Source organism: Tachypleus tridentatus, chromosome 6, assembly GCF_004210375.1.
Source record: "Tachypleus tridentatus isolate NWPU-2018 chromosome 6, ASM421037v1, whole genome shotgun sequence".
Classification (NCBI taxonomy): Eukaryota; Metazoa; Arthropoda; class Merostomata; order Xiphosura; family Limulidae; genus Tachypleus; species Tachypleus tridentatus.
This window is the reverse complement of record NC_134830.1, coordinates 53,198,394-53,223,028: the sequence shown is the minus strand read 5'-3', so window position 1 is coordinate 53,223,028 and position 24,635 is coordinate 53,198,394. Positions and strand designations below refer to the sequence as shown.

The 24,635-nt window shown below is 35.3% G+C and overlaps 1 protein-coding gene across 18 annotated transcripts in view; it reads left to right on the top strand.

The window, feature by feature from the left end:
* Nucleotides 1-24,635, top strand: part of LOC143252520 (growth factor receptor-bound protein 14-like) — a 119,495-nt gene that overhangs the window by 44,148 nt on the left and 50,712 nt on the right. The window contains exon 1 of one of the 18 annotated variants that reach the window (XM_076504792.1): nt 4,089-4,787. The exons of 15 other annotated variants lie outside the window; for them this stretch is intronic. The gene's annotated coding sequence lies outside the window, so the exon portion shown is untranslated. Of the gene's footprint in view, nt 1-4,088; nt 4,788-12,230; nt 12,521-24,635 lie in introns of those variants that run through there. 2 more of the 18 variants (XM_076504783.1, XM_076504776.1) reach the window with 2 other exon arrangements.

Below are 24,635 nucleotides of genomic sequence, written 5' to 3'. Positions count from 1 at the left end.
ACTGCCTTCCCTCTAGTCTTACACTGGTAAATTAGGTACGCTTAACGCCTAGTGCAGAAACCTTTGCGTAGCTTGCTTTGCGCGAAACTGAAACCAAAGCAGTTGTAATCTCATAGCACCTATTTTTTTAAATAAATTTCCGGGGGGGGGGGAGACATGCACTTAGACCCTAGTAGCATTAACATGCTCTGCGTGTCGATTGTATTACGTAAATGTGTTGGCTTGTGACCTCACAAATTAGAATTTCCTTTAATACATCCACCATACAGACCTCTAACATTCTTCTAAACTGTCTATTGAAGGTGGAACAGTACTTCAGGCCGATGTAGTTTAAGTGTTACGTAGAGTCACTGGTAGTTCTATAGTTCTATATCTGCTTTGTATCTATAACTCTGCCGTCGGAACTGCCGTTCCTCTGGATTTAATAAGTGACAAACATAGACTAAACGATATTTCAATGCCTCCAGTAAATAAGTATTAGAATAGCTGTGTGTGTTTTCTTATAGCAAAGCCACGGCGGGATATCTGCTGAATTCACCGAGTGAAATCGAACCTGTGATTTTAGCGTTGTAAATCCATAGACTTACCGCTGTACCAGCAGGGGGCGTCAAGATTGATGGAGCTTTAGGTGTAAAATATTTATATCTTCAATATCGTTATATAAACTGATATGAAATTATATTATATGAATATAAAGTCTAGTTTGAAAACTGATTTAATATTCTAGAAAGTTGATTTTACATTGCGATGAAACTGACAATCGTTTTCTCAAATAAATAAAATATAATTTACTAAATTCATTTTCTAAAGCAACTCAAAATTTTTTCTAGTCTCATTTTATTTGTTTGTTTTGGTATTATGCCCAAAGTTATACAAAGGACTATCTTTGCTCTGCCCACCACATGCATTGAAACCCGGTTTCTAGAAGTTTTAGTCCTCAGACACACCGCTGTGCCACTAGAGGGCAGTTGCATTGTGAAAGCTTTAAGATTGCTTTTACACGCTACATTTTTCAAACATTTGTTTTGCTTTATATATGCCTCTAATGACTCAGCAGTAAGCTTGATACTAAATTTATAGTTCGATCCCTGCGTCGGGACACAGTGCAAATAGCTCATTGTGTAACTTTGTGTTTAAAAAACCCAACAACAAAAATGTCCGTTATATGATTTCAACTGACGAATTTTTAAGTAAGTGAAAACAAGCAAATAGAAGACGTGGAACATCTCAAAAGCACAAAGATATGTGTGTCTTGAAGCAAGTGAGATTAGCTGGCAATATAAGTACAAGTTATCTAAAACGTTCATTACAAACAATTAAGCGGTTCATTTATCATGTATTCAAAAAAATCAGTGGTAATTGTATAAATGTTCCATTGAAGTTCAGGACAGACTAACTTGGAAAATTAAACTGTCATCCTCAACTTGGTCAGGATGCTTAGGAAGAATTATATTTCTGCTAACGTATCTTTTTATCAGCTTAATGATGTCAAAAGTAGAAACAAAAAGTAGTTTGGTACATCGCATAATATATATGAAAAATCCATGTAGAAAATTGAACTATGACGTTTATTGGTCCATCTTGGAATTACGATTGGTTCTTTGTTTCCTTACACTAAAGAAACATTTAATATAGTGACATATATTATTATTATCGCATTGTTATAGTTTTGAAAATTCCACCACCAGTGTCACGGCGATATGTCTGCGGACTCACATCGCTTTAAGCTGGGTTTCGATACCCGTGGTGGGCAGAGCACAGATAGTCCATTATGTGGCTTTGTGCTTAATTCCAAACAAGTATTTGAAAATTATTTTGGTATTAATATGGGGTATAGTTCTATATTTCGAAGTTGACGAGCCTGGTTTGAATCCGTGCAGTACCACAAAATATACCGGGGCTTTAAGTTGTTGATGCGTTATAAAGGTATCAGTGTCAATCTTCTAGTATATAAAACTGTTATTAAACTTACAAGAAAACAAAACAGGTCAATACCTGTTCACGCCTAATGATTAGCTGCGAATCGAAAGAGGTATAAGATTCGAGTCGAGGTGCTACTGAACAACTTCTGCACTTTCAACTGGTGGTTCTGTAAAACTGACAACGAATCCCAATATTTGGCTGAACAAAACAACAACCAGAAAACAGACAAAGCCCTGACTGGTTACCCTGATAGTGGCTAGGAATTTGTTTGTTTTCTTATTAGAAAAACTGGTGCATCCTGATGGAAAAAGAACCAATCGAATGGATAGCGCACCAGCCTTTATAACAAGAGCATCCAGAACTATATCAATTCCACCACCCCACGCACATCAGTCCTTCTTGGGAACGCTCTGAAAATGGTAGCAGCAACAGAAATGTTCGATGTAAACTCATTATTGTTTATTACCTATAAATGAATTACTAATGACTTGATAATTATATCTACTTGATTCTATGCGCTACTGATTCCAACAATGCAATTTAAACAATTTCACATGAGACAGTCGCAAGTCATGTGCCATATGTACCCACTAAAGGACCAGGCTTGGCCTAGGGGTTAACATGACGGACTGTGAACCTGAGGGTTTCTATTCATGTCATATTGTCGCACACTGGGGCCATGGATGTTGTATAAGCGTAGTGGTCAGTCCCACTAGTCGATTATATTAGGCCTAGAATTGATGAATACTATTAACAAGCTTCCGTCATTTTAGCCTATACTTTTAAAAAATTGGAATTGGTATACACCGAGAGCCCTTATGTAGCTTTGCGCAAAAATTATATAAACAAAACGTATATGTAAAGATAAATACATACGCTTATAAGTGCTATCTTTCCAAGTTACACAAAAAAAGACTCATATTGATGTGAGTTCAGAAAAACTGATTGAATTTTTCTATCGACACAACATTAGACTCATGTTGATATTATAGCTGTTCAAGTCATCTGGTTTAACTTTCCCCACCAACACAGAAGTAGAACCATGCTGATGAGATAGCTGCTCAAGACATCTGGTTTAACTTTCCTCACCAACACAGAAGTAGAACCATGCTGATGAGATTGCTGTTCAAGTCATCTGGTTTAACTTTTCCCACCAACACAGAAGTAGAACCATGCTGATGAGATAGCTGTTCAAGACATCTGGTTTAACTTTTCCCACCAACACAGAAGTAGAACCGTGCTGATGAGATAGCTGTTCAAGACATCTGGTTTAACTTTTCCAACCAACATGCTGATGAGAGTAGAATCTGGTTTAACTTTTTAACGTGCTGATGAGATAGCTGTTCAAGACATCTGGTTTAACTTTCCTCACCAACACAGAAGTAGAACCATGCTGATGAGATAGCTGTTCAAGACATCTGGTTTAACTTTTCTCACCAACACAGAAGTAGAACCATGCTGATGAGATAGCTGTTCAAGACATCTGGTTTAACTTTTCCAACCAACACAGAAGTAGAACCGTGCTGATGAGATAGCTGTTCAAGACATCTGGTTTAACTTTCCTCACCAACACAGAAGTAGAACCATGCTGATGAGATAGCTGTTCAAGACATCTGGTTTAACTTTTCTCACCAACACAGAAGTAGAACCATGCTGATGAGATAGCTGTTCAAGACATCTGGTTTAACTTTTACAACCAACACAGAAGTAGAACCATGCTGATGAGATAGCTGTTCAAGACATCTGGTTTAACTTTCCTCACCAACACAGAAGTAGAACCATGCTGATGAGATAGCTGTTCAAGACATCTGGTTTAACTTTCCCCACCAACACAGAAGTAGAACCATGCTGATGAGATAGCTGTTCAAGACATCTGGTTTAACTTTTCCCACCAACACAGAAGTAGAACCATGCTGATGAGATAGCTGCTCAAGACAACTGGTTTAACTTTCCTCACCAACACAGAAGTAGAACCATGCTGATGAGATAGCTGTTCAAGACATCTGGTTTAACTTTCCCCACCAACACAGAAGTAGAACCATGCTGATGAGATAGCTGTTCAAGACATCTGGTTTAACTTTCCCCACCAACACAGAAGTAGAACCATGCTGATGAGATAGCTGTTCAAGATGTCTGGTTTAACTTTCCCCACCAACACAGAAGTAGAACCATGCTGATGAGATAGCTGTTCAAGACATCTGGTTTAACTTTTCCCACCAACACAGAAGTAGAACCATGCTGATGAGATAGCTGCTCAAGACAACTGGTTTAACTTTCCTCACCAACACAGAAGTAGAACCATGCTGATGAGATAGCTGTTCAAGACATCTGGTTTAACTTTCCCCACCAACACAGAAGTAGAACCATGCTGATGAGATAGCTGTTCAAGACATCTGGTTTAACTTTCCCCACCAACACAGAAGTAGAACCATGCTGATGAGATAGCTGTTCAAGATGTCTGGTTTAACTTTCCCCACCAACACAGAAGTAGAACCATGCTGATGAGATAGCTGTTCACAAAAACTGGTTTATCTTTTCCCATTAACAAAAGTATAACTGTATTTATGTGATAGATATTCACGAAAACTGGTTCAACTTCTTACAGTGACACGAAAATAGTCATGTAGACGCGAGCTACCAAGTTTTACATATTCTAAGACTCTTTCAATAAGTTGATTTGCTCCAGTTTTTTTCGTGTTTTAACATTTCTCTTGGATTAGAAGGATACACAAACTAAGAGTAGCCTATTATAATTAGAATTCCCGGATGGTGAATCTGAAGTTTTATTTACCGTGTCCCATTGCTACAAAACGCGCTCCGTGGTGGTCAGTTTATGAGATCAGAATCGAAGACGCCTATCCACGGTAAGTAAATTGTGCAGACTTGTTTGGAAATTCTAAACAAACAAACAAATGATATAGATATGCCAGAGTGCATGCCATAATTCTCTTTGATAAACTGATAGCCTAGCTTGCGTTTGTTTATTTTTTGTGGAAATATCCATGACTGAGATGCGAAGCCCCCTTTATCATCACATGGAGATGACATAGTTGTGTTCTGTAGGATGATTAGGGCTTTGACATTTTCCACTTAATATTGCTTTCGAATAAATTAATTGTATGTTAGGGTAGAATTGTGTAACCGATAAACAGACGTTGTGTTACTGGCGGATTAGAGGTTGGAGGTCGAATTAACTCAAATATAAGGAACAGGCGATTTCTTATCTCCGTAGAGATTTCAGGCTTAACTCCCTGGACTTTGCTGATGCCCTCGGGGAGATCTCAGATTCTGGCCCAACATGTCTGTATTCTACCACATAAGTTCTCACGACCCCTGTACGGAATCAAAGCTAATAAACAAATTCACTAGAGTAATTCAAGTGTTTTAGTGTTCTGTATATTGTTTGTGACTTTGTACAGTATCTCTTATCGCACAAAATGTACCTCGTGAACTCATATTTCATTCTTAAATTAGTAAATATCGAATGTTGAATAAGGATACAAAAGTCAGAACAAAAAAACCGTCAAAGTCCGAAGTAAGTCAGGGGTTAAACACGTGCAAAGCAAGACTCAAGTAATTGCATTTTTGAGCTGATGACGTGAAACGAACTAAGATAGAGATGTAAACTGGTTGTAGAACAAGCCTTTAGAAGTACTATACGGCTTTATTGATAAGTGTGACTGCTGAAAAATATTAAAAATATATTTCTGGCATTGACTGCAACAGAGTCATAAACTAATAAATATATATCAATAGGTTAGGTAATATGTTAAAGAAGGCTGAAATCGATTGTTGTTGATCAAAGAAGTAACGAAACAAAACACATGAATATCTTAATAAAGGCTCAATTAGTAGCTCATCACTGAAGAATAACAAAATGTTGAAAAAATACATTACATCAGTAAATAAGGTTTTAATCCTTAGTTGATAACAGAGAAAGTGATTATGGTATGAAAAACTGACCTGCATTTTTTATCTTCTTCTTTTAATATAATGTTTTTCAGAATGTGCCAATTATTCTGGGTATGTGCATTTTCACATAACTCATGATCAAGAAAGTTTGTTTGTTTCTAATTTCGAGCAAAGATAGACGAGAGCTATCTGCGCTAACCGTCCCTAATTTAGCAGTGCAAGACTAAAGGGAAGGCAGCTAGTCATCACCACCCTCCGCCAACTCTTGGGCTACTCTTTTATCAACAAATAGTGGGATTGACCGTCATATTATAACGCATCCACGGTTGAAAGAGCCAGCATGTTTGGTGTGAAGAGGATTCGAACCCGCGAACCTCAGATTACGAGTTGAGTGCCTTAACCACCTGGCCATACCGAGCCATATTTTTATTGATATAAGTTGTAAATAAGTGCTAAAATATTTAGTTCTTAAAAATATTTTTTCAGTAAAGAGTATTACTTTTGATACATAAAAGTATAACAGTTTATATCAGCACAATTCGAACACATTTCCTGTGCAGTGCTAATTTAAAACCCACGATCGTCCCATTACGAGTAGAGCGCCCCCTAACCACCTAGCCATGCCAGGCCTACTAATAGATGTAGGTAATAGTTCGTAGTGTTTTAAAATAATTGATTTTACATTTATAAGCTTTAGTTGTAGTTATGTATTGTTACAGTAATATTTACTTTATTTTTAATAATACTAAATCATAATTACTTGTTTATTATTCCTTGTGCCTGGAGAATTTACTTTTATTTAGTACTTCGACTACTCTGCTTTTTATATAATCTTTATTTTAGAAAGTTCAGTTACGCTAGCAATGTCTACGGGCACATGCCATTTCCTAAAATCATTAATTTTTATGTCATGGGCTTATAAAATCGATTCCTTTGGAAAACAAAAACAACAGTCGTAGACTTTAGAAAATCAAGATAACAATGAATCGATTTGTTCATTTACTTAATATGTTTTACGTGAATAATTGTTGTGCTATTCTTTGTTTTCGTTATACGGTATTTACTCGTGAATGGTATCAAACAAACAGGCTTGCAGAATTTTTGTGAAAGAAAATTTATTGATTATTTTCCACATTAATGAAACTTTAACAATCTCCTTATGTGAATTCCGTTTTTCTACAGAACAATCACCCTGCCCTATTTCTGTTTCTTTGAGAATTAATATAGCAGGTTATTTATCTTAAAATAATACAGTTTCTAATCAGGCCTAATTTCAAATTTATCATTAAATCGAAAGCTTACCTACTGGTCTTACTTATTGGAAAGTGTACAACAGTTTGTTTTGTTTTGTTTGAAGTTAACTATGGTTACTGATTTGTGAGGCACTGATGAAAGTCTGAAATTGTTTCAGTTTTAACACTGAAACACTTATCAGGCAGTGGATTTTATGGAAACAAATAAAAGTAATGGCAAGGTTCATGTAGCTTTTGTAGGAAATATACTCTCACCTGTGTTTCGAAAGTGAGGGCTAAAATATCTTTGTTGGTTAGAACTAAAATGTGAATGAATAAGGTGAAATGATGTTTTACTCGATTATGGCGCTACATACTGAAGTGAAATCTATGAAATGGGAAGGGCACTCCACGACATCCACCATCACCCCAGCTAATTTAACAGCCTCTGCCAATGATAAGGACTAACAAGTCACAGCTTTCCATTAGGCCCCACACTAAGGAACAAAATGCTAATACAGATAGCAATTTTAAAACAAGCTGTCAAGAGCAGGCAGCCAGGTGAACAAAGGCCTAGCACTCTACAAGTACGAGGAAGATCACCAGATATAATGCAAAACGCCACAGCACAGTTACAAGAAGTGCACAATCTCTTAGAAGGTTCTTTGCCAGACAACCACAACACACACAAATTCTGTGACTGCATTTGTGAATTTGCTGTTAGGGTTTCTAAATAATAATAACTTTTAATCCGAATAAGTTATGAACCCAGGGCAATTATGGGATATTGCACAGGTACCCTGAACTAATCAAAATAATGATATTTTAAAATACTTCCCGTCTTGGTTAAGTGCAGTTCAGTGATTCTTCCAAATCATTCAGTACAACAGAATCTGCAAACCAGTATTATGAGATTGGAATACAATACATTACTGTGTAGTAATAAAGGTTTCATTTCCATATGTCACACCTGTGTGTGTATTTTATATTTCCTGCGATATGTAATTCATTTATTTTTCTTCATTACCTTTCCTTTCTTCCCATTTAGTAGTTTTGTAACCTACCTGGTGTTTATAGTTGTGATTGTAGTATCACAAATTTGGAAAGTTTTAAAGAATTCACCTAACACTGAATTATGAAGAGAAGACATTTCAATATAAACATTTCAGGAAAGCTTGTTATTGTTTGTGTTTTTAAAATTCCGCGCAAAGCTACACTAGGGATATCTGCGCTAGCCGTTCCTATTTTAGCAGTGTAAGACTAGAGGAAAGGCAGCTAATTATTACCACCCATCGCCAACTCTTGTTCTACTCTTTTAGCAATGAATAGTGGGATTGATCTTCACATTATAATGCCCCCACGGCTAAAAGGGCGAGTATGTTTGGTGTGTCGGGGGTGTACAACAGTAACTTTTATTAGCTTCATTTCTATCACAGTAGCCCTAACTCACCTTACATTTTAAAATTATTGTAATACAACTGAAATTCGAAGTACGAATTCTTAGAAAAATCGTTACCAAGTTGTTAAATTAGGCGATCTGTGATTTTACACTAAACTTTAGGTTTGAAACGAAGCCTTACAAATACCAACACGTTTAATGTTTCGAGTCAATGACCTACGCATGGTAGGCTGGGAGTAAACATTTTATAACAAGTGTAGGTATAAACCAGTTGCATTTTATGGCTGTGTCTCATCTATCAGGCTGCTTTTTTTCATTTAGTTTCATAGTAGTGAAAATTTTCGTGTTTTTTTTCTTCAAGAATATTGAAAGATCTCTCCAACTTGAACATTGTGTCTTTTATTTTGTTATAAACTTTTAAGAAGCATATTCCGTTTCAGAGAGATAGCCTAAAAAGGGAAAACTGAAGCTTTATAACATTATGTCTTACGGATCATTTTTCTTCTCGTTGGCGAAACCATGTAAGGAGCGAAAATTGACCATTAATTTTGAATATTAAATTAAGGAGGAGTAATTGTGCTCTGATTCTTTCACAACGGATACTTTTGGCATTTTTAATTCACTAAAAAATCATAACTAGTATTGTGGTACTCGCTGGTTAGTTGTAATTTGGGTAGGCTTAAAGGAAAGTGAAATTACTTGAGGAGTATGGAAATTGCAATTTAAAACATGATAAATATAAGAATTGGGATTTTAAAAACCTGCAAAAATAGCTCGTAAAAAATAATGAAATAAGGCTGGAGATACTGTAGACATTATTTACTCAAACTACAAATCCCTAATTTGGCACTACCAAATGTTATTCTAGATCCCTATTTGCAGATTTTTAAATTCCCAATTCTTTTATTTATCATGTTGCTGGCTTTTTCATGCTCAACCATGAGCAAGGGATTACTTGATATAATATCTAACTTTAGACTTTATTATGATAATAGGCATAACCAGTAGCTAACTGATACGGCCCATAATGATTTACTGTAGCTGTTGGCTATTTGATCGCATTAGTTTGAGGTGTAAATTGTTAAGTTGCAGCTGCAGATTGTTACGGAGTTTTGTTTGAGAATATAGAGAGTATTTGTAGTTTCTGTGTAATTACATTGTTTGCACATAGTGCATGGAAATGGGTAAATATATGGGTAGACTAAGACACAATTCCCATTAAACATGGAAAAAGTTACCAGTAGAAAAACAACCTTTTTAAATAAAACTTATACATCTAACATATCGTTTTAAATAAACCTTCGTATATTTTAAAGTAATTATTCTACGAATGTTTGTAATTAAATTTAATATTATTTGTATTGATATTTTTACTTTGCTTTTTACATACAGTGGAGCGCCGTTAAGCCGCGGTATTTGGGGATCAACCTGCTTAACCGCGCTTAAACCTTTGTGACTGAAAAGCCGAAGTCGTCAACAGCTCCGCCGAGGAGCCTCATCCGGGCCATTGCGTGATCAGTATAATATTAATGTATAGACTATTCAGATACAATTGACAAGTGCCGTTTTAACACAAACGACCAATGCATTTCGATGGTTCGCTTTTCCCTGTAAAATTTCGTCTTCCCGTGTTACATGCGGGCCGCCATGTCAATATGATATGCTCACTATTAATTCAGAAACTGAAGTGATTTCTATTGGGTTTGTGGCCAATACTTATACAATTCGATAAAAATATCGGATTATCGAATTAAAAATAATACTTTAATTATTGATCACTTTTTTCACGGATTTATCGCGGATTAACTTTAATGTATGGAGAGGTGTGATTCGGTAACAATGGCGGCCTCCATAAAGCTGACATAGAGAGCGGATAAGGTAGACTAACGATCGATTTCTATTGTAATATATTTAATTTATTTCCCAAATTAAAGCAAATCCTTTTTAAATATCCCCTTGAAGTTATAAAGACAAGGAGAGTGTGAGAAACTTTAAAAAGCCAGGTAGTAGATTTAATACATCAAAAATTTTGGGACAAGACTTGCTACAGCGGCTTAAGCGATTTTGCGGTTTACTGGTCCGCGGCTTAATGGCGCTCCACTGTAATATAGAGGTTGGTTCACTAAATACACCGACTGTATAGTGTATAAAGCATTGAGTACCTACATGTTACAATTGTCTTCTGACCATCTATTATTGGCTGGTAAGTTCTCTTATGTACAGGTAATTCCTATAAATAAGCTTTCTGAACAAAAACTAGATGTTTGTCAAAAAGCTAACTTCAAGGGGTAATGATAACATCCATTACAATATAATTATTATGTTTTTTTCAGTTATGTAAAATGTATGAAACAAACCGACTTTTTAATACATCCACGACCTTTTTAGTATCGTTTTTAATATTCTACAAACGATTGTACGCTTATCAATAAAAAACAAAAATAAAAAAGTTACAAACAGGCCGTTTTAAGCGGATTTTATCTTCCTTGTATCCCTGTGACTCTATATGTACAGCTTTAGCAGTCAAATAGTAGCGATTTAAAAGTGTTATTTGAAATGAATCGTACCGTTTAGGTTGCATTTTGCCTGAAAGGTCTGTTAGGGTTTTGTACAATTCCTTACGATCCTTATTATGAACCACTGTTGTGATTCATTAAAACGTGTAGGCCTAAAGGCGGAACTCCAGTTAATTAGAATAATGAAAGATACAATCTATGACTGCTGGAGGCTTAAAAATGATAAAAAGGTAAAGTATAATAATGTTAATGTAATTCTATACCTTTTTGGGCCTAAAAGACATCGTACGGTTGATCTAATATACAAAGCACAAGTTTAGTAAACTGTTAAATTGAATTTTGAAACTGTTGTGTAAATCAGAATGTAATTATCGCGGTGTTTTGAAAAGCTGCGAAACTTTATCAACAACTTAATGTTATCTACAATTCCTAGGAGAATATAAGTGAATGCCAGTTCCTTAGCGATCGCAAAAATGCAATTATTCTCTTCGGAATAATTTCTAGGGATGACTTCTCTCACTTAATATGTGTCTGCACGTGTGTTTGGTTTTTGTTTGTTTTCTTGCACTATCCAAGGCCAAACATAATTTGCTTGTTAATTTACTGCTCTCTTACAATTCAAGGATTTGAAAGATGTAAACATTTAAGAAATGTTAAATTGTAGTAATGAGTGTTTAAGGTACTCGACACGTAATCCGAGGGTCGCGGGTTCAAATCCCCGTCACGCCAAACATGCTCGCCCTTTCAGCTGTGGGGACGTTATAATTTACGGTCAATCCCACTATTTGTTGGCAAAAGAGTAGCCCAAGAGTTGGCGGTGGGTGGTGATGACTAGCTGCCTTCCCTTTAGTCTTACACTGCTAAATTAGGGACGGCTAGCGCAGATAGTCCTCGCGTAGCTTTGCGCGAAGTTCCAAAACAAACAATTATTATGTTTATTTTTCTGAAGGAAAAAAAAAGAACAAAGATGGAAATCGCTTCTGCCATTTGTTCATTTTATTTTTTATTTTTTCTGTTTGGAAATTGTGCGAAATACTTAATAACATTTCTTGATCGTGACACGTAATGTTGCACTGGTAAGGAGAGACCGTTAAGCTAAAAGTCTCTGCACTGCAAGTCGTCGTTACAAGCGTGTGAACCTCGTGATATCGATGGCGGTTGTATATGTACAAAGTGCATGCCCTGTTGCGTCATGAACAACATTCACGCAAATCCTCCGTAGATTGGAGCAACAGGCGCATCCCACATTTGTAAACTATCTGGCATGTGTTCAAATATCGAACTATAATTACTCACTGATGCACTTGTTTTGCTTGTGTTTTAAACAGTTTTCCGTCCCTGTTTCACGATGGCCTTCAGTTTCATCGGGATTGGTGATCGCTTTTTCATTGAAGGCGTAAGAATGACTCTTTCGTAGAAGTAAGTGGAAACTTGAAACAAATCGGTTTATTTTACGAGTCAAGTGTAAACAGGGATTTCGTATCTAGTGGCATAAATTAATTATCAAGGAACTTGTTCAATACCGTCGACAGTTGTAGGTGAGTTCCGGTTGTTTTTACGATTTAAATCTTTTTCTTGCGTGACAAAAAACAACGTTAACAGTGAAATACATAAATACATATTAGGAAGATCAAAGTTACATTAAACTAAGTTTATTCTAGTGAATATAGTTACAAATGATTTAAAAGTATCACGTCTAAAATGAAGCCAATCCCTGACTAGAAAGGTTTAGTTGTATAAACCGACGTGTCAGAACCCTAAAACGTCTGTTTTGATTACATTACACTAGAGTATCAGTTTGACCTCTTCTGTTGATGATGTTTTCGACAATAATTTCGGGTTAAATTAGACTGTGGTGTAGGGGAAATCGCATTGCTTTTTATTTTTGTCTAACTCCGAAGCATATCTTTTTATTTAGATTGAAAAAAACTTTGCTATCAAGTTAGTGAGTGATTATACAAAAACGTCCTGCCATCTGTCGTTTGAAATGTTTTCAGTACGCTGTTGGTAGGTAATCTTGCTTTCTTCCGCTATGATGGGTACGTTTGTTTGCTTGTTTTTTGGAATTTCGCACAAAGCTACTCGAGGGCTATCTGCGCTAGCCATCCCTAATTTAGCAGCGTAAGACTAGAGGGAAGGCAGATAGTTATCACCACCCACCGCCAACTCTTGGGCTACTCTTTTACCAACGAATAGTGGGATTGACCGTCACATTATTATAATCCCCCCAGCTGAAAGGGCGAGCATATTTGGTGCGACAGGGATTCGAACCCGCGACCCTCAGATTAGGAGTCTTAACCCACCTGGCCATGCCTGGCCACTCATGGGTAGATATTTTTGAACTTTTACAGAGCATTGTTATAGACTTTTGTTGTTGTTGTTGGGTAATACAAAGCTGCACAATTCACGTTTCTTCTCGCATGGTTATAAACTTCAATTTTTGCTTACTGCTGATCCACAAGGGGGCTAAAGTTCCATAGGTGTTTGGAATTTTACGACAAGGAAAAGAAATGTATTCTCTTTCAAACATTACAAACTTTACTAGTTTCAAGTAAGTAACGAACTGTAAAAAAAAGTGTATTGTTTTGTTATATGTGTGAAAATACACCTGGAACTGGTTGATTTATTTATCAGTGAAAAAACGAGGCCGTCAAAGTGTTAAGAAGTCCAAATAGTAGAAGTGAGTAAAATAGAGTAAAGCAGTAATAATTAATTATTTATAACACTATTACACATTTGTAAGTTTACATAATTTAACTACATTTTGTTCAGATGTATTCTTTACTTTTTATTATTGGTATATCAGCTCTTCACATTTTGTATTGCAGGTTGTTTGTTCCTCTATAAATTCTAAATTAACTGTCGTCCATAATACTAGTATCTCATGAGGCCAGCTTTGGAGATGTAAATTAGCGGAGAATACACGCGCTCTGCAAAGAGTGCAAGATAGTATTCATAAGTGCAACTCTGATCATGTATGTGTTTGTAAGTGTATTACATAACATATATCTTAAATATTCCAACTAAAGCTATTTAATAAAACTAACCAATACATAAACTATTTGGTTTCAAGAATTTACCTTTACACCATATACTCGTGAATGTTACAACGTTTATATCTTAAACTTTCCCCTAAAATATGTTCCCCGTTGCAATAATAGTAAGTCTCTGGACTTACAACATTAAAATCGGGGATTCGACTCCTTCGGTGGACACAGCAGATAGCCAATCGGCTTAGAAAACTTACAAACCTGTTAATTCCGGTCGTCCTACTATATTTAACGCAAAGAAATTTATCATCTCAAAAGGTTTCTGCTTTTATTGGCTACCATATAAATTGTTCGTTTGAAAATGAGCACAAAGCTACCTGTGCTCTGTCCATCACGGGTATGGAAGTCCGGTTTCTCTTGTTGTAAGTCTGTATACATTCTGCTGTGCCACTGAAGGCGCCACCATGTCAAATATATTCCAGCCGCTCTTCCTTCTTACATGGAGACACTACTCACTTTATAAATATCTTTGAGGAAGCGAACTTTGCTCAGAACTCAGTCATTTATTAAGTATTCATTACTTAATGTCTTGTGTCAGTTGTGATTTTGTTATCTTACTTCAATTCCATATTTTCTGTCTCTCTATATATGTAATTTATTTGTAATTAAGCACAAAGCTACACAATGGATTATCTGTGCTCTTCACACCACTGGTATCGAAATCCGGTTTTTAGCGATTAAGTCCGCAGACATACCGCTGTGCCGCTGCGGGGCTATATAACCTGCACTATTCCTTTCTTATACTTGGCCCGGCATGGCCAGGTGGTTAAGGCACTCCGAGGGTCGCGGGTTCGATCTGTCACACCAAACATGCTCGCCCTTTCAGCCGTTGGGAAGTTATAATGTGACTGTCAGTTCCACTATTCGTTGGTAAAAGAGTAGTCCAAGAGTTGGCGGTGGGTGGTGATAACTTGCTGCCTCTCTCTAGTCTTACACTACTAAATTAGGTACGGCTGGAGCAGATAGATCTCATGTAACTTTGCGCGAAATTCAAAACAAACAAACAATTTTGTGTTGCATAACTTCTGGGTTTCGTCTTTACAGAGATACACTGAAACGTCTCATTCACGTGGGTTGGCGAAAGATAAAAACACCAGAACCAAATCAATTAGCACATATCAGTTATCAAATAATCATTAGCGACATTCTGCCACTGATCATTTAGTCGGCATACTCTGATGTAAACGCCGACGTCTAACTGCAAAGTTCTGTGATTGGCCAGTTTTTGTGTTTGTATATGGAGGTTCTGGAGGAAAAAATTCGTATTCGGATTTCCTAAAAATCACTTTGGCACCTTCGGTTCGCGTCCAGTAATAATGTCACTTTTTAGACTCGACATGGCGGCTGATAAAAGAGCTCTGATTTTTTTTTTATTTTCAAGTAACAACGTTTTGCTCATAGCTCCATCTCTTGACAGATTTAAATCTAATAAGAGCCACGGCTGATGAGGATTCCCTCTCATTTATTATTATTTTTACCCACATCTGAAATTAGATAGTCAAAGGCAAATGGTATCGACCTTCCCTCTTTTTGTTTAAAGAAGCCCTTAAACTCACATTCTAATATGTTTCTTTTGTATGTACTTATTTTAACTTTTAGTAGTAATGCTTATTTAACACGTAATCAACGTTATGTCTCCTGATGCAATGCGTTACTAGCGTCTCCAGTTTAAAGAAGTTCAAGCAACCATCGTTACTATAGCAATGCGCCTGTCAAACTCCCCAGGGAGCAAAGCCCACAAAGGTAAAGGATCTGTTTCTTTCTATCATCGAGAAAAGTTTTAGAGTTCTCTATAATTTTGTCATTTTCTTCGTACAAAGCCAGACAGTCTACACGATGTTTGTAATTTCAAAGCCTCGGATTTTGGTTTTGCAAATCTGTAAGCTTATCGTTTTAATACAGGTCTTGTTAGACGGATCCTTAAAAAATAGATGCACAGTATAAATCATGTCTGCCTTACACAGACTTCTGTATGTTTTACGTTCTGTTCAAAGTGTTTACTAGACTTTCCGCTAGACAAAGAAATTGTTTCATATGGATTTAACTTCTCAGGCCTTCCAGAAACAATAGGCTAAATGAAGTAGGCTGCAACATGAAAATATAGTTTTTGTATAAGCTCATAAACATGAAAACTCTAAGTTTAATGTACGTTTTCTACCTAATTTTTTGTCAAAAAGCCTATTTTTCAACCTGAACAACGCATAGAACCTTCTTGTAGATCATTTTTAAGTAAAATAAAGCTAAAGAAAATGGGCTATAGCATTAAAATATGGATTTTTATAGGATCTTTGGCAAAACAAAAATATTTTATCGTTTTCTAGGTTAACTGTTTTGGGAAACAGCCAGTTTTCCAATATGATCCATTCACAAACTTTTTGGCTCAATGTTTTTAAAACGTGGGAAGGGGGTCCTCCTTGTGGGCCGTAAACAGGTTTCCAGGGGAATCACGAGCTGTCTCTGCTGATTCAACATTATTTTTTTAGTCTTCGAGGTGTCTGAAAGGTGCACATATCACTTTTATTGCACCAAGGCTCTGATGTAGGAGAAACACTTTTCTTTACAATTTCAGAAAAATCAATTTAAACAAAATAGGCTATAATTTGTAAATATAGGTTTTTATAGGTTCATTGGTAAGATAACACATAAAAGTAGATCGTTCATGACACTTCGAAGCAACATACTACATTGTTTATTTAAATACACTAAACCCTATGCGATTTATTTTTGGTGTAATTTTATTCGAAAGAAACAGGAGTTGTTAGGAGCTTGCGTAATTTAATCTTCAGAGCACCTATTAATTAAAAACATGCTTCTATTCGAATGGGCCCTGCTAGTACAGCAGTAAGTCTACTGATTTACAACGCTAAAATAAAGGGTTCGATTCCTCTCGGTGGGCTCCGCAGATAGCCCGATGTGGCTTTGCTATAAAAAAAACACACACACATATGCTTTACGAATACTTGTAGTAAAACTGCCGATTAATCTATTTATACGGTCACGTGCGGAAGTCCATAGTGACGTCGATTTCTTATTTTGTTTTATTCGTTATTCCAGCCTTTTTATTTACACGTAATTTGAAATATTTTTTGTAATTTTGATTTTTCAATTTAAATTTACTTTTGCTTGTAAATTTCCTCCGCGATGGAAAGTAATGTAACTTTTCATACCACGCCGGTTGAGCCGGCGCTGTAAGAAATAGACTTGTGCTTATATATCATATTACTATATTTAATCACCATTCACCGCACCTTTATTTTAGTATTCTTCTGTTTTCGTTACAAACAGACGTTCAATTCTGTCGAACTTATGGTGGAGTAAATCACTAGTGTGCTGAAAATGGCCAAGCAGGTATCCGAAAGAGCAGAATGATGGAACTAGCAAGATCTAAGACGTAAATAGGCCTAATAATGTCAATTGTAGTATTAGAGACATAGGCATAGCTGTTACTCTTTAATGTGCGTAAGAAACTGTATGCTCAAGCATAAACATTTCCGCTTGGTTTTCGCAATAAACATTGTCTTTATAAACTAATGAAACAGTTCGAGTATCATTATTCAACATTCGCTATTATAAATAAAAAAGCCCAGGAACCGGATATTAAAAGCTTGAATACTTAACCAAAAATCTTTATGGAGCTTAGAATGTATCCTAATCCATAATAGGCCAACATACATATTTAAATTATTGCTACTTCTGGCATTTTGCTTTTTGGAATACATACGGGAAATAATAGCATCAGTTTTACGACAAAAATATACAGGGCAGAAGTTCGACCTATGATAGGGCTCTGGACTTCAGATCTAGTGTGCCAGATTCGAAATGTTACTACTTTTACAAGTATATGCATTTATTTATATATTGTTGTAGATTACGTTTTTGTTTTTGTAGCTTAGACATTTGTGTTGTTTTTGATTGGGGGTAATTTTCTTTCCTTTACGTAATCAACAGTTGTCTCAATACTGACTATAAATCCAGAATTTTACTTTGACTATGTTAGCATAGTCAATACTGATGTCAGATAAAAGAAAAACGTTTCCCTAAGAATTGTAATTCGCACAATGGTTGGAGATTAACGAAATAAAATCACTTTAAAAACACAACACTGAGATAGAAATAAATGTATGTTATCTAGAGATATTTCGAGCAACTGCTTGGTATCCTTTTCATATTAAACCTAAAAGTGGTTGCTTGAAATGTTGCTGGAAGAAAAAAGTTTCTATTTGAAATTTTTTCTGTGTTTTTATACAGTAATTTTATTTTATAAGAAAAAAAAGGTTCCATTCATATTTACAGGAAAATGCAGGCCACTTATTGTAAGATCTCCTACTGAAACAGCACTGAGGCTACGTACTTGCAATGCTAAAATCCGAGAATTGTATACAAAACACACCAATCGTTTGCAAGATTCACGACACTCGTAGAAGACGCCTTATTGAATTTTTCAATTTCAATGCTCCATCGGGTCGTTGAGAGAGCGCAGTCAACACCGGAAATCAACGATCAGAAGAGCCAACTTTAGGAACAGAGCACACCAATGCTGAAGGTCGGCGTTGAATTTTGGAATGCGCTCGCAATGACAAGAATTTCCTGGAACGGTTAAGAATATATTTGAACGATATAGAGCATGAGCTAGGCGAAACGAGAAGGAATTATCTGTTGACCAGACTGTTACAGTAGTGCAGAAATTATCGTATTTCCAAGTTTTTTAGTTTGTCTCATACATCATTAATGTTTGTGTTACAACTAAAATACAAGAGAAAAGTAACCAATGAATGTTTAGCTTTTTTTTTTTTAAAGTTAGGCCTACGATTAATTCGTAAAATCGTATACGTTGTAAAACTTAAGAGTAGAAGAAATAAAACACTAGTTATCAGTGAGTGAACTTTGCACTCTACCGTTTACAAAATAATTCGAAATAACTGGCCCAACAATATAAATCCGTTTTTTTTTTAAATTAAGCATATTTACATAGCAAGTTTTTGTAAGCTTCGTTGTATAAAGAAGATAATACACGTCCACACTAATAATACTGCTGTGAAGTCTCGATTACGTAACGTCATTGTTCTGTAACAATAAGATTTAGTTCGGTTTGGTTTGTTTTGAATTTCACTCAAAGCTACACGACAGCTATCGCCGCTAACTGGCTCTATTTAGCAGTGTAAGATTAGAGGGAGGACAGCTAGTCGCCACCGCCAACTCTTGGGCAATTCTTTAACCAACGAGCAGTGGGATTGACTGAACATTATAACGCCCCCGCGGCTGAAAGGGCGAGCATGTTTGGTGTGACGGGGATTCAAACATGCGAGTAACAATAAGAAGATAAATCATTGGAGCTGATAGTGCTTTTTGTCATGTTCTATTCGAAGTTAAATGGCACAAGTAATCTACAACCAAAATAAGCAATCAACAACAAGAAAAAAACGTTATGGGAGCAAAATGTCAAGTAGTGAAAAACATGATAATCTTTTTATATAACAATACAAGTTGTCATGGTAACATTCTGATAAATGTATGTTTATTTTTCTTTTTTTACGTAGTTTTCAGGAATTCCCTACTTATTTCACACACTGAAAAGCCATATTTAATTTGATCAACTGACTGTAATGCAACCCGAGATATATGAACAATAATCTTCTATTTAGAAAAAAAACAGTTAGTGATTATAACGTAAGATAAAACTATGTAATACAAATTTTGTTCCTGGATAGTGTGTGTTATTTCTTAATTGCTTATGTTGTAAAAGTACAGAAAATGACCTTTATTCCCTTTAAACTTTGCTTTTGTGACCTGGATAATGAAATTTAGAAATTAACCTATTTTTTATGTAAAAACGAGCGAATTTGCACATTTTCATTTACATAAGGTCTGAATAAAACAACATATGAATCAAGATTTACATGTATTTATACTAAAGTTATACAAAAATGTATCAAGATTTACGTGTATTTATACTAAAGTTATACAAAAATGTTTAGAAGTGAGTAGTTTCTCGACATTTGCGAATGTAAGTCACTTTCATGTATCAGCCCCAAAATATAGTCTCTCATCGTGTTTTCGTTATACGCTTCCAGGTCACAAAAGCAAACTTTGAAGAGAAAAATAGGTCTTTTCCATTTACTTTAGGCATAAGCAATTGGGAAATAACACTTTCTGCCCAGGAACAAGGAAAAATAAACATGTTGTTACAGAGTGTTATCGGGTTGTACAACACAGAATCCTTTACTGCCTATTTTTTGTGATAATGGTGGTTCTAAGGGAAGTATTGTAGAAGTTGTGTTTGTGGTTTGTTTTGGAGTTCGCGCATAGTTACACGAGAGTTATCTGCTTTAGCAGTTTCTCATTTAGCAGTGTAAGAGTAGAGGAAAGGCAGTTAGGCTTTACAACACCACTACCACCTCTTGGATTACTCTTTTACCAATGATTACTGGGATTGATCATAACAAAATGACGCTCCCACAGCTGAAAGAGCGAGCACGTTTGGTGGGACGGGGAGTTGAGTGTATCGAATGATATTTTCGATTTCACATTTATTTTTAACCATAGAAATGTAAAGAGTAAACACCTTCATGTACGGATTAAATCTTCTATAGAAGATTCGAACCCGCGGTAGAATGCTTTATCTAAGTAAATTATCGCGTCTTAAATTTTACCTGATAAAAATTTTCGTTTCTCAGACAGTTTCTAACTTTACAAGACGATATGTTGTCTTTTAAAACTTTTGTTCAATAAGGAGCTTCTAGACTAAGATTTCTAACCGAAACGGAATGCTTCAAATTTACAGCAGGATTAGGTATCAAAAAGTAGGCCTATGTTTTGAAAGTAACCTTCTTTCTTTGGTGTGAAAATCACCTGACAACGTTTCCAGGATGCAGTATCAGAAAGTAGGCCTATGTTTTGAAAGTAACCTTGTTTCTTTGGTGTGAAAATCACCTGACAACGTTTCCAGGATGCAGTATCAGAAAGTAGGTCTATGTTTTGAAAGTAACCTTGTTTCTTTGGTGTGAAAATCACCTGACAACGTTTCCAGGATGCAGTATCAGAAAGTAGGCCTATGTTTTGAAAGTAGCCTTGTTTCTTTGGTGTGAAAATCACCTATAAAACATTTTCAGAATTCAGTTTCAGAAAGTAGGCTTTTTCTTAAAAGTAGCCTTGTTGCTTTGGTGTGAAAATCACCTGTAAAACATTTTCAGGATTCAGTGTCACAAAGTAGACCTATTTTTCAAAAGTGGCCTAATTTCTTTGATGTGAAAATCACCTGTAAAACATTTTCAGTGTTCAATATAGAAAATTAGACCTATGTTTTAAAAGTGGCCTCATTTCTTTGGTGTCCAATTCACCTGAAAACATTTTTAGGATTAAGTATCAGAAAGTAGGCCTATGTTTTAAAAGTAGCCTGGTTTCTTTGGTATGAAAATCACCTGTAAAACATTTCAGGATACTGTATCAGAAAGTAGACTTGTGTTTCAAAAGTGTCTTGATTATCTTGGCGTGAAAGTCATCTGAAAACATTTTCGGGATACTATATCAAAAAGCAGACCTACGTTTTCAAAATGTCCTTATATCTTTTGTATAAAAATCATCTGAAAACATTTGCAGTATTCAATATCAGAAAGTAGACCTATGTTTCAAAAGTGACCTTCTTTCTTTGGTGCTCATTTCACCTAAAAATATTTTCTGTATTCAATAGCAGAAAGTAGACCTATATATCAAAAGTGTCCTTATTCCGTTGGTCTGAAAATCACGTGTAAAATATTTTTAGTATTCAGTATCAGAAAGTAGACCTTTGTTTTAAAAGTCGCCTTATTTCTTTGATGTTTAAATCACCTGTAAAACATTTTCAGGATATTTTATCAGAAGGTAGACCAATGTTTTAAAAATGTCCTTATTTCTTTGATGAGAATATCACCTGAAAACATTTTCAGGTTTCAGTATTAGAAATTAAAACTATGTTTCAAAAGTGGCCTTATTTCTTTGGTGTACAATTCACCTGAAAACATTTTCGGGATACTGTATGATAAAGTGGTCCTATGTTTCAAAAGTAGCATATTTCTTTGGTGTGAAAATCATTTGTAAAACATTTTCAGGATGGTGTATCTGAAAGTAGACCAATGTTTTATACTATTGTAGACCAAAACATTTTCAGTATTCAATATCAGAAAATAGACCTATGTTTCAATAGTGGCCATATTTCGTTGGTGTGAAATTTACGTGTAAAAGATTTTCAGTATTCAGTATAAGAAAGCAGAACTGTGTTTTAGAAGTGTCCTTATTTATTTGGTGAGAATATTACCTGAAAACATTTCCAGGTTTCAGTATCAGAAAATATGTCTATGTTTTAAAAGTAGCTTTGTTTCTTTCGTGTGAAAATCACTTGTAAAACATTTTTAGTATTCAATATCAGCAAGTAGACGTTTGTTTTTAAAGTGTCCTTATTTCTTTGGTGCATCTCATACAGTCGAGCTATGACAGGATGAGGCGTTGTTTGTTTGGAACTTGATACTAGTGTGTTAAAACTACGTGTATTCTATACAGTCTATAACAGTTTCATGTGTTCTGAGAGTAACAGTTTGTAATGAAGATGTTTGTTTGGAAGTAAATAAAGTTTTAAACAGGTATATATATATATATATATACGTATATGTTAATTGTTATGAATAGTTTCATTTTTTGGGGAGTTTGAGTATTTGTTTATAACTTCATGTTGTATAATGAGATTTGTTGTGATTTTCTATCTTTTATTGATTGTTGTCATGGTTACGATTTTTTATTTTATATGCTAGTTTTGTTTTGTTTGCATATTCAGTAAATTAATTAATTCTACAGCTTGGTATGGAGCTTATGGTACTTAATATACATTATTTAACACATCATTAATTCTTAGATAGGTATTCGTATAATTATGGAACTCATAAAGAGATGTGTTTTTTTTTGTTTGTAATTAAGCATAAATGGGCACAATGAGCTATCTGTGCTCTTCCTGCCACGGGTATCGAAAACCGGTTTCTAGCCGTTTAAGTTCGCAGACATGCCGCTGTGCCACTGGGGGTAAAGAAAAGTAGTCTTAAGTATGCAAATCCAGTATGTAAAATTAACACGACGGATACTTTACCACAGAGTTTTAACCAAGAGCATGAATACAACTCGTCGTCGTCAATATCAGAGCTGTTATAAACAGTTACTAGGTTTTACACGCACCAGTATCATTATGGAATATTACTAGGCTTAACTGTAGAATGGAACCAGTATATTTGTGTAATATTATTAGTTTAACTTAAATGTAGAATAGTGCCAGTGTGAAATGCTACTGCAGTTTATTAATAGAATAGTACCAGTGTCTTTGTGAAATGTTACTGCAGTTTATTTATAGAATAGTGCCAGTGTCTTTGTGAAATGTTACTGCAGTTTACTTATAGAATAGTGCCAGTGTCTTTGTGAAATTTTACTGCAGTTTACTTATAGAATAGTGCCAGTGTCTGTGTGAAATACTACGATGGGACAGCTGTAGGTCTTCCGATTTACAACTCTATAATCGGGAGTTCGATTCCCCTCGGTGGACACAGTAGATAGCTCAATGTGGCTTTGCTATATGAAAACACACATACGGACACTACCAGGGTTTATGTGTTGAACACAGCGATACCCATGCAGAGTAATGTTTATTGATGTTCATGAAACACAGGTTAAAATTAAACTCAATATTCTGAGTTACTATTGAATTAACTGTATTACGATATTGTTTAATTTTACTGGTTCTGTGGACTTCTTTTGACGTTTTTTTGGTTATATTGTTTTTGATTATGCCGTATTTTGCCATTATTACCACATATTTTTAAAGAAGGAAAACAAACAATAACTGGTTGTTTATCGTTGATTTATTTTAATCAGATTTAATTAATATTGGTTTTAGAACTATTTAAAAATGTGTGCTAGCTAAATACTGTATGTATATTTATTGTATTTACTATTCTGTGAAGAGTTATGAGTTCCTTTGGTGTTCTTAGTGAAAAGTCTGAGTGTTCCTGACATTTAAAATTGTTTCATAAGCAGAGCACAGTTACACATTGTGTAACTTAGCAACCGAGTAAACAAACCAAGAATATGATGTTTTGTCTTGCAGTTTTTCATTGAACTTTATTAAGACGTAGATGTCAGTTTTTAAATGGAGAATTTCAATCCCATTTCTCATGTTATACTCAAGAGATATTGTAAGTTATATATTATGAGGAAAGACAAAGTAAATTGTGCTTTTTATTTTAATAATCGCTGCCTAAATGCTCAGTGACTGCATAATATCAACACTTTCTTCTACATATATTGCGTATCTCCACTTTATAATTAAATTTCCTATAAACCAAGATGCATTTTTAGTTATGCTTCATGACGATAGGGCGCAGCACTCTTTTGGTTGATAAGTGCCGTTTGCAGGACAAACAGCAGGTTACAAGAATATTTGGTCTGAATCAATTGGATGGTGTCATTCGCATAACTGACAGACAGGAGACAACATGAAGTATGATCAGTACCGTATTAGCAGTATCCATCCACATAACTGACAGACTGGAGACACAAGAAGAATGATCAGTACCATATGGGTAGTACCATC